We start from the raw sequence: 13,543 nt of genomic DNA, 5'->3' as shown, positions 1-13,543 counted from the left end.
GTCTCGCTCTTGCTCAGGCTGGTCTTGAACTCCTGAGCTCAAACAATCCGCCTGCCTCGGCCTCCCAGAGTGCTAGGATTACAGGCGTGAGCCACCGTGCCCGGCCTGCTCATGATATTTTAAAAGAAGCAGCCTGTCCAGAATGATCCAATTTTTGTTTTATAATAAAATGTACGTATATATTCTCCTATAGAAAGTGCACATACATATAAGCAAAAACAGAATCCTGTATATATAATGTTTATATCTAACACTATATACTGTGTATATATCAGATGAGATCAGGCACGTTCAGGGTGGTATGGCCGTAGACTATTCTGTGTATATATAATGTTTAGACAAGTTTGGAAGCACATATGATCTAAGTAGTTTTCTTTAATAGAGAGACCACAGGCCATTGTCATGCGTTTTCTAACATTTTTTCAATTCATGTTTTTATTTTACAATAACAAGAACAGCATTTTTACATAAGGAGAGGAAAATAAATAAAATTTTCAAATTTTTTAAGAGGTGAACCAGAGCAGGCAGATGGAAGGAGCCTGTAATGCAGCCTCCCCGTGCTCACAAAGACGCATTGCCTTGCAGAGTTCCGTCTCCTAAGTGGGACTCCTTCCAAAGGAGGAACCTGCACACCACCTGGTTGAGTCTATTGGGCTTGCCAAGTCTAGCATCTGGGGTCAATATTCTCCCTTTTCTGTTCTTCAGCCTAGCCTGAACATACATCCAGGGGATCACTTGGATGCATTCTTCTTTATGGAACTGTCCCAGGAGTTGTCATGCGGGAAGACCTTATTCATATTGTTTCCAGCCGGCTCCCTGCACCTGACTTTCCTCTTCACTGATCTAACCTAGCTGATTTATTTTTATTTAATTTATTTTTTAGAGACAGTCACACTCTGTCATCCTGGCTAGAGTGAGTGGTGCAATCATAGCTCACTGCAACCTCGAACTCCTGAGCTCAAGACATCCTCGGACTTCCAAAGTGCTGGGATTATAGGCATGAGGAACTGCACCCAGCCTAACCTAGCTGTTTCTGATGCCTCCCAGCTCTCAGGGATTACCTCCCAAATCAAGGTTTATAGCAATTTCCTGCTCGAAGGCCCTGGCATCATTTTCTCTTTTGGTGTAAATCCCTGAAAGGGTAAAAAGGCAACATACTCACCCCATGGATTATAGGGGAATGTTCCTGGATCCTTCCCTTGTCTTTTTCTTTTTTTTTTTCCTTTAGTCCTTCTTCCACGAGATTCCTTCCCCTCCCAAGTAACACATCCCCTCTGCCAGGGCTGGACCCATGTTTTGTGGGTATGAAGCTTACATAATTTGGGGGAACAGAATTAAGAAAAAAACCTCATAAAATTACAAATTTAAAAGTAGGTGCAGAGCTGATGCAGGGAGGCACTCTGAAGCCTAAGCTTTCTAAGCTTCATTGTAAAGTCCTGGATTAAAAAAAAAATAAGGCAGCAGGGACATCAGAACATAGCCAAGCCTTGTCTAGGCTGGGACATGTGCACTGGGGGTGTTGTGGGGAGTGCTGGGAATCAGGAGACCTGCAGGTTCTGCTGTTAACTGGTTAAGGTCCTTGGGCAAGTCAGCCAGCCTCTCAGGACTCTCCTTGCCTCATATGTAAAATGAGGAAATTGGACTAGATCATTCTTTAAATGTCCCTGGGTCAGGCCTTCTTTTCACCACTAGCTTGCTTTGTTACTGGACCCAGTTGAAGACCACTGCCTCTCCTCTCACTGTGGCTTATTTACTGGTCACTCTGCATGATAATTTGCTTATATTCTCAGGACCACCATGTGTCGGTCAGTCTTTCTCATGTTGCCTGGAAGAGCTGCTCCTGCATTACCTTGGAAAAGGGGAGCTTATTCCTGTTTAAGGAAACCGAGGTGTTATCTCCATGGTGATACAGGCTCTGGGGGAACTAGTGCTTCCATGACAGATGTGTTTTGTGCCTCCTGGAGCACGTGAGCAGCAGGATAGGGTGCAGTCTGGGCTCAAGTCACTGTCTGTGTGTCCCCCAAAGGAATTCTCCCCAGAAGAAAGAATCTGATTGGATTGCTTCTTACCATTCAATAAGGGGAGCCCCCTTTGAGCAGAGTTGAAAGCCAAGGACCCCAGAGGTGTTGGAGGCCAGAATAGCAGTGTTAGGGTAACTCTCTGTACTTGGCAAAAACTGTCAGCAACTTCATATAGACAAAACTGCCTTGGGTTACTTTCTTTCAGAGGAAGCTGTGGGCATGAGAAATCTTTAAATTTCATGGGCCTCTTCTAGTACATGTCCCCATCACCAACTCTGGCCCTTTGGGCTAGGTACTCCTTTGGGGCAAGGAACACGACTTGCTTACCTTTGTATTCCCCAAGAGTAGCAAACTGCCTAGCATACAATTGATAAAAAATATGTGAAATGTGTGTGTGTGTGTATATGTACATACACACACACACACACACACACACACACACACATATATATATAGAACCTTTTTCAAACAGGGCAGACTTTATAGAATAGATAAAATCTGAGCTGGACCTTGAAGGATGGGCAAAATTTTAAGAGGCGGAGAGCATTTCACACCAGAGAGTGGTAGTAGAAGTATGAGCCAGGTCACAGCATAGAAAAAAGTTGAGTCAGGAAGGTACAAAGCATTTTAGGAGGAGAGTGGTCTAGTCTGGCTAGGACTTTGCGTAGCAAAGGAAAGTAGCTGTACCATACTGTAACACACTCAAATGCTAAGGCCGTTAAACTTTACTCAGGCTGAGGTGCTGGAGTTGCTAACTGGTTGAGAGGGAAGTAACCCAGTTAAGATACTGATAGGGAGAATTACCTGAAGGCAGTGTGAGGTGTGAGGGTAAGAGATTAGTCAGGATGCTACTGCAAGAGTCCAGGCAGGAGGTGAAGAAAGATCTGACCAAATGTAGCAGCAGTGGGAATGGAGAGGAAGGAACGGATTTGGGAGAGCTATAAAGGATACGCAATAAGAGGGGGCAATCAACTGGGTGTGTGGTTTATATGAAGAAGAATTCCAGGACAGTGCTAAGGTGTTGAGCCTAAATGGAGAGAGAGTGTGCCCACAACAGGAATAAAGTGATCAGAAATAAGAGCATTTTCAGGAGTGTGCTTTAAAAAATGCACATTTGACATGCTGAGTCAGATGTGCCAGGGCCATTTTTAGGTAGTAATTACCTAGGCTAGTTCTCAGACCAGCTCTATCAGAGTCTCTGGGGAAGCTTGTGAATGATATGGATTTCTGGATCCCATTCCAGATCTACTGAATCAAAATCTCTAGAGGATGGATCCTGAGTATTGTGGAAAAAACTTATTTTATTTTATTTTTTTTTGAGACAGAGTGTCACTCTGTTGCCTGGATTAGAGTGCCGTGGTGTCAGCCTAGCTCACAGCAACCTCAAACTCTCGGGCTCAAGCAATCCTCCTGCCTCAGCCTCCTGAGTAGCCGGAACTACAGGTATATGCCACTATGCCTGGCTAATTTTTTCTAAATATATTTTTAGTTGTCCAGCTAATTTCTTTCTATTTTTTCAGTAGAGACTGGGTCTCGCTCTTGCTCAGGCTGGTCTCGAACTCCTGAGCTCAAACAATCTGCCCACCTTGGCCTCCCAGAGCACTAGGATTACAGGAGTGAGCCACCACGCCCGGCCTGAAGACACTTATTTTAAAAGAAGGTCTATTTTTAACAGGTTCCTTATAGGGGTTGGGGTGAGGGTGAGGGTGGGGCTCTGATGATAGCCAAGTTTAGAAAACAACTTACTCTACCTTGCACCTGAGTCAAGGATCCACTGCAAAGCATCTCTGGTAGCTATTCCTTCACCCTCCATTTTCAACCAGAATGAAAGCAAACCTCATTGGATTGCTATGCGAGGTCTTCCAGAGCCTTTCCCTCCATTCCTAACTATGGCTCAGCCTGTCTGCACATGTAGGCATGAAAATTTCCACTCCTGTGCCTTTCCTCATACTTATCCCTGCTCCTCTTGCCCACCTAAAATTCTCCCATCTTTCCCAGACCAGCTCATGCCCTAATTCTTCCAATGAAGTCTTTTCATTCCAATCAAGCCTGCAGCAAAGTCTGCCCTGTCCCAACTCGAATAACTTTTATTATTGGTACCATTCATTTGGCACTAAGAGGAACCTTACAATACAAGGTAATATACAGTGTTCTAACTCACCCATAGATCATGCATTCCCTGAGAGCAGGGACTGTTCTACTTCTCTCGTCTCTCCTGCAGTACGTAACACAGGGTAGGTGTAGGGAACATAAAGCGATGACTTAGTACAATCCTTAATTGACTGCTCGATGTGCTGTGATAAACTATGGTCCTGAGAATGATCCCTCTTCTCTGGTCTAATACCACTGTCACTCTTACCTCCTCCTTCCTCCTATTGAGTGTTCCTGGAAAAAACTAAGGGTAGGTGGCCATGGAGCATCTGCAGCTTAGCCAGAAGGAGCCTGGAAAGGCTGGTGAACATGAAGCCACATGTCAGCTCAGGGGATTGGAGCAGCAGGAAGCTGTGGTTCAGACTGTATAGGTGTAGGGGCTACCGAGCCATGCACCCCATGGCTGTTTCCTACACCCAGGCAGGCACAGCAGTGTGAGTGCGGATGGACCTCTATTTTTCCCAGCTGCTCCCTTAGGTCTGAGCTTTTCCCCTGGGACCAGGCACACAGCCTAAGCGTTCGGGCTTAGGGCTTTCAAAAAGGTTATGGTAGTCATTGCTGTTCACCAAATATTTTCAGTTGTCTTCCCTTGAGGAACATGGCTAGGTTGCACTTCCGGCCTCTTCTGCTTGGGTTCAGCCATGTGACAAGTTCTGGTCAATGAGTTGTGCATGAAAATATATCATTTCTGGGCTGATCATTTAACTACAGGTTGGAGCCCTCCAAAGATTTCTTTCCATCTACTGTGGAGACCAGCAATATTCGAGAAGGCAGCTGCTGTGTTAGCCTGCATCCTGGAAGGAGGAGACATTGAACAGACTCCCTAGCAAACCCATGGTGAGCATGTAGCATGAGCAAGAAACTCTTTGCCGTAATAAGCCACACGATTTTGGGGTTGCCTGTTACTACAGCTTAACGAAGCCTATCCAGACTGATACAAAGGCTTGGTGAAAGTTGGCCAGGGATTGGGGCAGGTGTCCTTGAGCTCCAGGTGGTGTCTGTTCAGGCTCAGCTTCACATACACTGAGGGCTGCCACAGTGAACATGACCCTGAAGCTGTTAGAGTAGCAAGTGCTATCGAACCTGCAGCTGGCCCTGGAGTCTCTCCCACAGAGCGAGTGCCAAGCCCCTGCAAAAGTTGCAGAGGGGGATGGTTTTCAGGGCCATGGCTCTGAGGACCTAGCCAGACCTTCTGCTGGGAGCTGGGAGACTCACAGGCCTCTAGGACTGGCTGGCTGTGGACCAGCGCCTCGCAGACATCCTACACCAGAGCACCCATGGACAGAGAAAAGTGACTTTGTGTCCCGTAGGTCTGGATGCTGCTGAACTGGCCCTCAGCAAGCCAGAAGTTGGGCTGAATTGTCATACTTTAACAATCCCTGTAAATCTTATAGTCTCCTTCATGAAACTTCCATGTTTGTTTTAATTTTAAAAGATCGTTTTGACTTATTAACCACAGCAAAAAGTTGATGGTTGGATGCTTCAAGACCCCTCTCTGTGCCCACATCCCCCTCACTCTGGACCTCCCTCCCAGGGTGTCCGTGCCTCTGAGAAGCACAGCTACGGGTGTCTCAGGTGTTGCTGTGTTGCCACCAGGATGACATCATCCTCAGCCAGCCTGGAGCTAAGATCCTGGTGTGGCATTAGAAAGCCAGGGGCAAAGTGGGCATGTGGCAAATGTGTGCAGGAAGTTTCAGTGCCCTGGTGTCTGTGACTGTCATTCATGCTTTCTAGAACCTTTTGTAGCCTCATTTATTCTGATATGCTGATGTCAAAACCGGCCTACAACAAGGGTGTCAGTGCCTGACAACAGCTCAGAGAGTGATCCAGCCGAGGGCCTCTGCATCTGCCCCGGGGCGAGAGCTTTGAGTCACGGCAATGAAGGACCAAACAAGGTGTTCCAGGCTCCCTTGGCAGAGTGACGGGCTCTGGGCCTGGACTCTCCAGAGCAGGAGTGAGGGCACCTGGACCAGCAGAGATGAGTACAGTGAAAGAATATAGTTGGGCTGTACTTTAAGCAAACTCCACATATGGGAAAATCCAGACGTATATGAAACAAGCATTAGATTTTTAGATTTTAAAACTTTAATAACTACAGTTATTGAATTTCCTCATAACTAAGATCTCCACAGCTTTTGAAAATAGTGTTCTAGGTATAAAAATTATACTTCTCACCATGCACATTAAGGAACACTTATGTGCAGAACACAGCCCACCCCAGCAATGACATTATTAATTATAAATGAAGCAAGCTTATTACTCAGATTCTGACTCATATTTACATGAGATTTTGAAGTTTATATGGCTGATCCTTGAGTCATCAATTTGGGATGACCTCATAATGAATACAGTACTGCCTGATGACTTTCAGAGTGGAGGAAGCCTGTCACATCAGAGGCTAGTCAAATGAAATTAGGAATATTTTACAGGGACATCGAGTCCTTTCTAGCTTGGCTAGGGACAAAACCCACACAGTAGGAATTAGTCAGCAAGTCTATACTGAATACTTACTGGGTCCTCAGCCCAGTGTTGGATGTTGGGCATGAAGTGTATATAATCAAGGCAACCATATTTTCTAAATTAAAAAAACCCAGGGTTTTTAGTATAACAAAATATTTTTTATGTAACTTATTGGTGCTAAGAGATAGTCTGGATCTAATGTGGAAGTCAAATACAGAAAAATCTGGGAAAATTTATACATTCATCTGGGTAAGAGAGAATATCTGAAATTATAATTGTCCTAGGAAAAGAGCTATGCATGGTCATTTGTTCAACGAAAACTGCCTAGAGTTAAGCACAATTATGAAAGCTGCTGTCCTTGCCTCAAGGAACTCCCTGTCTAGTGGGAGATGGATGTGCAAATCAACAACAATAAGGGCATGGATGTGAAAACAAAGTTCAGTAGAGTGAAGAATGAGTGCTGAGTCTTTCCCAGGAGTCACGGAAGGTTTCCCAAAGCAGGTAACTTGAGCTGAACAGAGAAGGATTAGTAGGAGTTTGCTAAGCACACAAGGTGGGTCAAGGAATGTTCCAGACAGGAAATAGAATGTAGGAAACACGTAGGAATGGGGCCATGCATAAAGAATGACAAGAAAATTCAGTATGGTTAGAATGGGATGTGGTTAGAATGGTGGGTGATCATGGGTAGAGTGAGTGGTGAGAGAGAAGGCTGAGGTCAGATCCTAAGTAGGTCTGTACACCATGTTCATAAATTAGGTGCTATTCTCTAAGTCAAGTGCTATCAAATCATTTTAGCTGCAAGCCCCTTCCTTCAAATGAAAACCTGAGAAGTGCAGTATAGAAATCAGATCAATGAGAAACTGCCCTGTGGGAATGTGAGGGGTGGAGGCAGGGTTCACAAGCCTTTTGACAGCTTGACCTTTTCCACACCTCTACCAGAGGTCTCAGAAGATTTCCACAGAACACACTTTGAAAATCATTGATTTATGAATTGGAGAGTAACTGATGGATTTGAGCAGGGAGTATGAAACAGAAAAGACATGTAGAAAGATTACTCTTGAGGTTGTATGAACGTTGTGAAGGGGAGGGTGGCAAATGCCAAGAGGTAAGCACAAAAGTCCAGGGGAGACACAGTGAGAGGACAAACTGGAGTTCACAGCTGCCAAGAGAGGCCCTCATAAACATGCCATAGTTTCAGTTTGGACCCTGGCAGGGGTAGATCAGCTTCATAAAAACTGACATCCAATTTGGAATCTCATCCCTCCCAGATTGATCCACAACGATCTGCTCCTATGCTAACTGCCTGCCAGGAGGAAAAGTAAATTCTGGAAGAAGATAAAATCTTGCAGAGCGTGAAAATATCTACAAGTTTTCATAGTGTCTGTCACTTAGTCAAAAGCAACCAAGCATGCAAAAAGATAAAATTGAGTAAAATTTAGAGAAACACAGATAAGACATACAAATTCACAATACAGCCACGTAGTGAAGTTACCAGACGTAGACTTTAAGTGTGATTTCGTAAGTTTAAATGTGATTAATAAATGACAAGATGGATAATTTCAATAGAGATTTAGATACAATAAAAAAGAATCAAACAGTAATTCTATAATACAAATAAATAACTCAGTAAATAACAGCGGAGTGGGCACAGCTGAAGCAACAACTGATAAGCTGGAAGAAAGGTCAGAAGAAAATATATAGACTGATGCACAGAGAGACAAAATAACGAACAATGTAGAAAACCTAAAAGAGAATATGGGACATGGCAAAATAGTCTACTATCTGTGTAAGTGGAACCCCAGAAGGAGAGGAGAAAGAGAAAGAGGCAGGAAAAATACTTAAAGAGATAATGACCAATAATTTTCAAAACTAATGAAATGAGACAATCCACAACCGCGAAAAGAATTACAAAGTCCAATTAGAGTAAGTAGAAAGGAAACTTTTTTATTTAGCCATGTGAATGGATAAATAAACTGTGGTACATCCATACAATGGGATATTATTCAGCACTAAAAAGAAATGAGCTATCAAGCCATGAAAAGACATGGAGGAAACTTAAATGCATATTACTAAGTCAAAGAAGCCAATCTGAAAAGGCAGCATACAGTATGATTCCAGCTTTGTGACATTCTGTAAAAGACAAAACTATAGAGACAGTAAAAAGGTCAAGGTTTGTTGGGGTTGGGAGGAGGAGGGATGAATAGTTGGAGCACAGAGGATTTTTCAGGGCAGGGAAATGACTCTGTGTGAGACTATGATGGTGGATACATTTGTCTAAAGCCAGAGAATATACAATACTATGAACTTTGGGGGATAATGATGTCAATGTAGGTTCATCAGTTGTGACAAATGTACTCCTCTGGTGGGAGACGTTAATAATTGGGAAGGTTGGCAGGGCGCGGTGGCTCACTCCTATAATCCTAGCACTCTGGGAGGCTGAGGCAGGTGGATCCTTTGAGCTCAGGAGTTCAAGACCAGCCTGAGCAAGAGTGAGATCCCGTCTTTACTAAAAAAATAGAAAGAAATTACTAAACTAAAAATATATATAGAAAAAATTAGCCAGGCATGGTAGCACATGCCTGTAGTCCCAGCTACTTGGGAGGCTGAGGCAGAAGGATTGCTTGAGCTCAGGAGTTTGAGGTTGCTGTGAGCTAGGCTGATGCCACAGCACTCACTCTAGCCTGGGCAACAAAGTGAGACTCTGTTTCAATAATAATAATAATAATAATAATAATTGGGAAGGTTGTGGATATGTGAGTGCAGAGGTATATGGGAAATGTCTGTACTTTCTGCTCAATTTTACTATGAACCTAAAACTACTCTTAAAAATAAAGTCTTTTTCTAACCCTCCTCTACACACACACAAAAAAGATGCCCAGACTCATCAGAGAAAGACCTGAAACCCAAAGGAAGAAAGCAAACACTATAGTCAGATAAAAAGGACATGTTCATTTCAAAGGAACATAAAATAAGCCTATTGCTAACTTCTCAAAAGGAAAAATGGAAGCCCAAAGCCGACAGAATGACACTTTAAACATACTGAAAGAAAATAAGTGACAACTTAGACTTCTACACCCAATAAAAGTATCCCTCAAACACGAAAACAAAAAAAGATACTTCCAGACAAGCAAAAACAATTTGTTAGTAGCACACAATTACTAATGCAAATAAAAAGGGGACTTTTTAAGGCAGAAGAAAAATGACCCAGATGGAAGCAGATGGAAATGCAGAGAGGAATGAAGAGCAATAGAAAAGGTAAATATCTGTATAAATCTATATTAATTTTAACTGTATAAACTAATAATATTTGCAATCTTTATATGTAGAATTTGTCAAAACATGACAATATTAATCGAAAAGACAGGATAGAGGGTAAATGGACTTAAAATGTTGTAAGATCCTTACATTGTGTGGGAATTGTTAAGAATTTTATTAGGCTGGGTGCTGTGGTTCACCCCTGTGATCCCAGCACTTTGGGAGGTCAAGGCAGGAGGATCGCTTGAGGCCAGGAGTTTGAGACTAGCCTGGGTAACATAGTGAGACACTTTCTCTATAAAAAAAAATTAGCTGGGTGTGGCAGCATGTGTCTATAGTCCCAGCTACTTGGGAGGCTGAGGCAGGAGGGTCACTCAAGCCCAGGAGTTTGAGGTTGCTGTGAGCTACGAAGACACCACTGCACTCCAGCCTGGGCAATGGAGCTAGCCCCTGTCTCTAAAAGAAAAAAAAAAAAAAAAGAACAATAATTAAACCAATTTTTAATCAATGCATAATACTTTACATATTTATGGGGGTACATGTGAGTGCTTTTTACACGCATAGAATGTGTAATGATCAAGTCAGGTCATTTGGAGTATCCATCCCCTTCAGTATTTATCGCTTCTATGTGTCGGTAACATTTCAAGTCCCCTCTTGTAGGAACTTTGAAATATATAATATTTCGTTGCCAACTTTAGTCACCTCCCCCCCACCGCCCTGTGCTCCCAACCCCACCTGTTAACAAACAGTAGAGCTTATGTCTTCCATCTAACTATAAGTTCATACCCGTTCACCAACTTTTCTTCATTTCTCCCTCCCATCCTCAAACCCCTCCCAGCCCCTGGTATCTATCATTCTATTCTCTATCTTCATGTGATCAAGTTTTTAGCTCCCACATATGAATGAGAACATGCATAATATGTCTTCTGTTGCCTGAGTTACTTTATTGAACATAATGACCTCCAGTTCCATCCATGTTGCTGCAAATGACATGATTTCTTTCTTTTTATGGCCAAATAGTATTCCATTGTGCACATATACCACATTTCTTTATCCATTGGTCCACTGATGGATGCTTAGGTTGATTCCATATCTTTGCTATTGTGAATAGTGCTGCAATAAACATGTAAGTGCAGGTATCCCTTCGATATACTGATTTCCTTTCCTTTGGATAGATACCCAGTAGTGGAATTGCTGGATTACATGGTAGTTCTACTTTTAGTTTTTTTGAGAAATTTCCACACTGACTTCCACAGTGGTTGTATTAACTTATGTTCCCACCAACAGTGTATAAGAGTTTCTTTTCTGCACGTCCTCATCAGCATCTGTTATTTTTTGTCATTTTATTAATAGCCATTCTAACTGGGGTAAGGTGATATCTCATTGTGATTTTGATTTGCATTTCCCTGATGATTAGAGATATTGAGAATTTGCTCACATACCTCTCAGCCATTTGTATATCTTCTTTTGAGAGTTGTCTATTCATGTCCTTTCCCCACTTTTACTGGGATTTTTTTATTGTTGAGTTGTTTTGAGTTCCTTGTGTATTCTGGATATTAGTTCCTTGTTGGATGAATAGTTTGCAAATATATTCTCCCATTCAACAGATTGTCTCTCTACGCTGATTGTTCCCTTTGCTGTGCAGGAGATTTTTAGTTTAATATAGTCCAATTTGTCTATTTTTGTTTTAGTTGTCTGTGCTTTTGAAGTCTTAGCCATAAAGTCTTTGCCTAGACTCTCTTGGAGAGATTTCCCTAGGTTTTCTCCTGGTAGTTTTATAGTTTTGGGTCTTATGTTTAAGACTTTATATTAATATATCTTGAGTTCATTTTTGTGTATGATGAGAGAGAGGGGTCCAGTTTCATTCTTCTGCATATGGATGTCCAATTTTCCCAGCACCATTTATTGAAGAGGGTGTCCTTTCCCCAGTGCATGTTCTTGGCATCTTTGTGAAAAATCAGTTGGCTGTAAATATGTGGATTTATTTCTGGGTGCTGTATTCTGTTCCACTGATCTATGTGGCTACTTTTATACCAATACCATGCTATTTGTGTTACTATAGCCTTGTAATATATTTTGAAGTCAGGTAGTGTGATGCCTCCAGCTTTGTTCTTTTTGCCTAGGATTGCTTTGGCTCTTCTGGTTCTCTTTTGGTTCCATACAAATTGTAGGATTGTTTTTTCTATTTCTGTGAAAAATAACATTAGTATTTTGATAGAGATTGCATTGAATCTGCACATTGCCTTGGGAAGTACGGTAATTTTAATGATGTTAATTCTTGTGATCCATAAGCATGGGATGTCTTTCCATTTGTTTGTGTCCTCTTTAATTTCTTTCATTAGTGTTTTGTCATTTTCCTTGTAAACATCTTTTACCTCCTTGGTTAAATTTATTCATGGGTATCGTAAATGGGATTGCCTTCTTGATTTCTTTTTTTTTGCTATTTCATTATTATTGTATAGAAATGCTACTGATTTTTGTATGTTGGTTTTGCATCCTGCAACTTTACTGAATTTGCTTATCAGTTCTAAGAGTTTTTTGATTTTTCTAAGTATAAGATAATGCCATTTGCAGAGGGACAATTTGACTTCCTCTTTAACAATTTAGATGCCTTTTGTTTCTTTCTCTTGCCTGATTGAAGATTAGCAATTTAAATAAGATTTTAGTAAGTCATGGTTGCACATTGTAACATCTAAATACTAAATTAACAGTAAAAGAGTATATAACTGTATTAGTTTCCTAGGGCTGCTGTATCACATTACCATAACCTGGGTGGCTTAAAACAAATTTATTCTCTTATGGTTCATGAGGCCAGAAGGCCAAAATCAAGGTGTTGGCAGGGCCATGCTCCCTTCAAAGGCTCTAGGGGAGGATCCTTCCTTGTTTCTTCCAGCTTCTGGTGGCTCCTGGCATTCCTTGGCTTGGGGCCACATTACTCTAATCTCTGCCTCTGTCTTCACATGGCCTTATCTATGTGTCTGTGTGTTCTTTCCTGTCTCTTATAGGGGAACACTCATTAGATTTACAATCCGCTCTAATACTTTCTTTAATTACATCTACAAAAACCATATTTCCACATAAGGTCACATTCTGAGGTTCTGGATGTGTCCATGAAGTTTGGGGGGGGACTCTCTATTCAACCTACTAAATAACTAACAAAGAAGGCAAAAAAGGAGATAAATGGGAACACAGAAGAGTTGAGATAATGAAAAACAAATAATAATATTAATAGATATAAAATCATATATGTCAGTTATTAAATGAAAATGGAGGAAATAATTAAAAAATAAAAATTTCCAAAATTAGAATAAAATCTCTGAACAATAAAATTATAAGACACATGTGAAGATGAAGATGTATAAAGTAAAAGAATGGGAAAAATACATTCCATGCAAACCTAATAGAAAGTAGGTGAAGTTATACTCATAGCCCACAAATTATATTTTAAGCAAGAAGCATTCCTAGAGATAAAGAGATACATTTCATAATGACACCAAGTTCAACCCATCAGAAACATACAATAAATTAAAAATTTGTTTTGCCCATTTCAATTAGGCTTTTAATATTTCTTTCAGGGACAAAACAATATATTGCAACTTATAAAATGAAAAGGTAAAATAAATATGACAAAATATTTAAAAATAAAGAAGGCTCCG

Source organism: Lemur catta, chromosome 11 (assembly GCF_020740605.2).
Source record: "Lemur catta isolate mLemCat1 chromosome 11, mLemCat1.pri, whole genome shotgun sequence".
NCBI classification, from domain to species: domain Eukaryota; kingdom Metazoa; phylum Chordata; class Mammalia; order Primates; family Lemuridae; genus Lemur; species Lemur catta.
The sequence above is the reverse complement of the archived record's forward strand: the minus strand, read 5'-3'. Positions refer to the sequence as shown.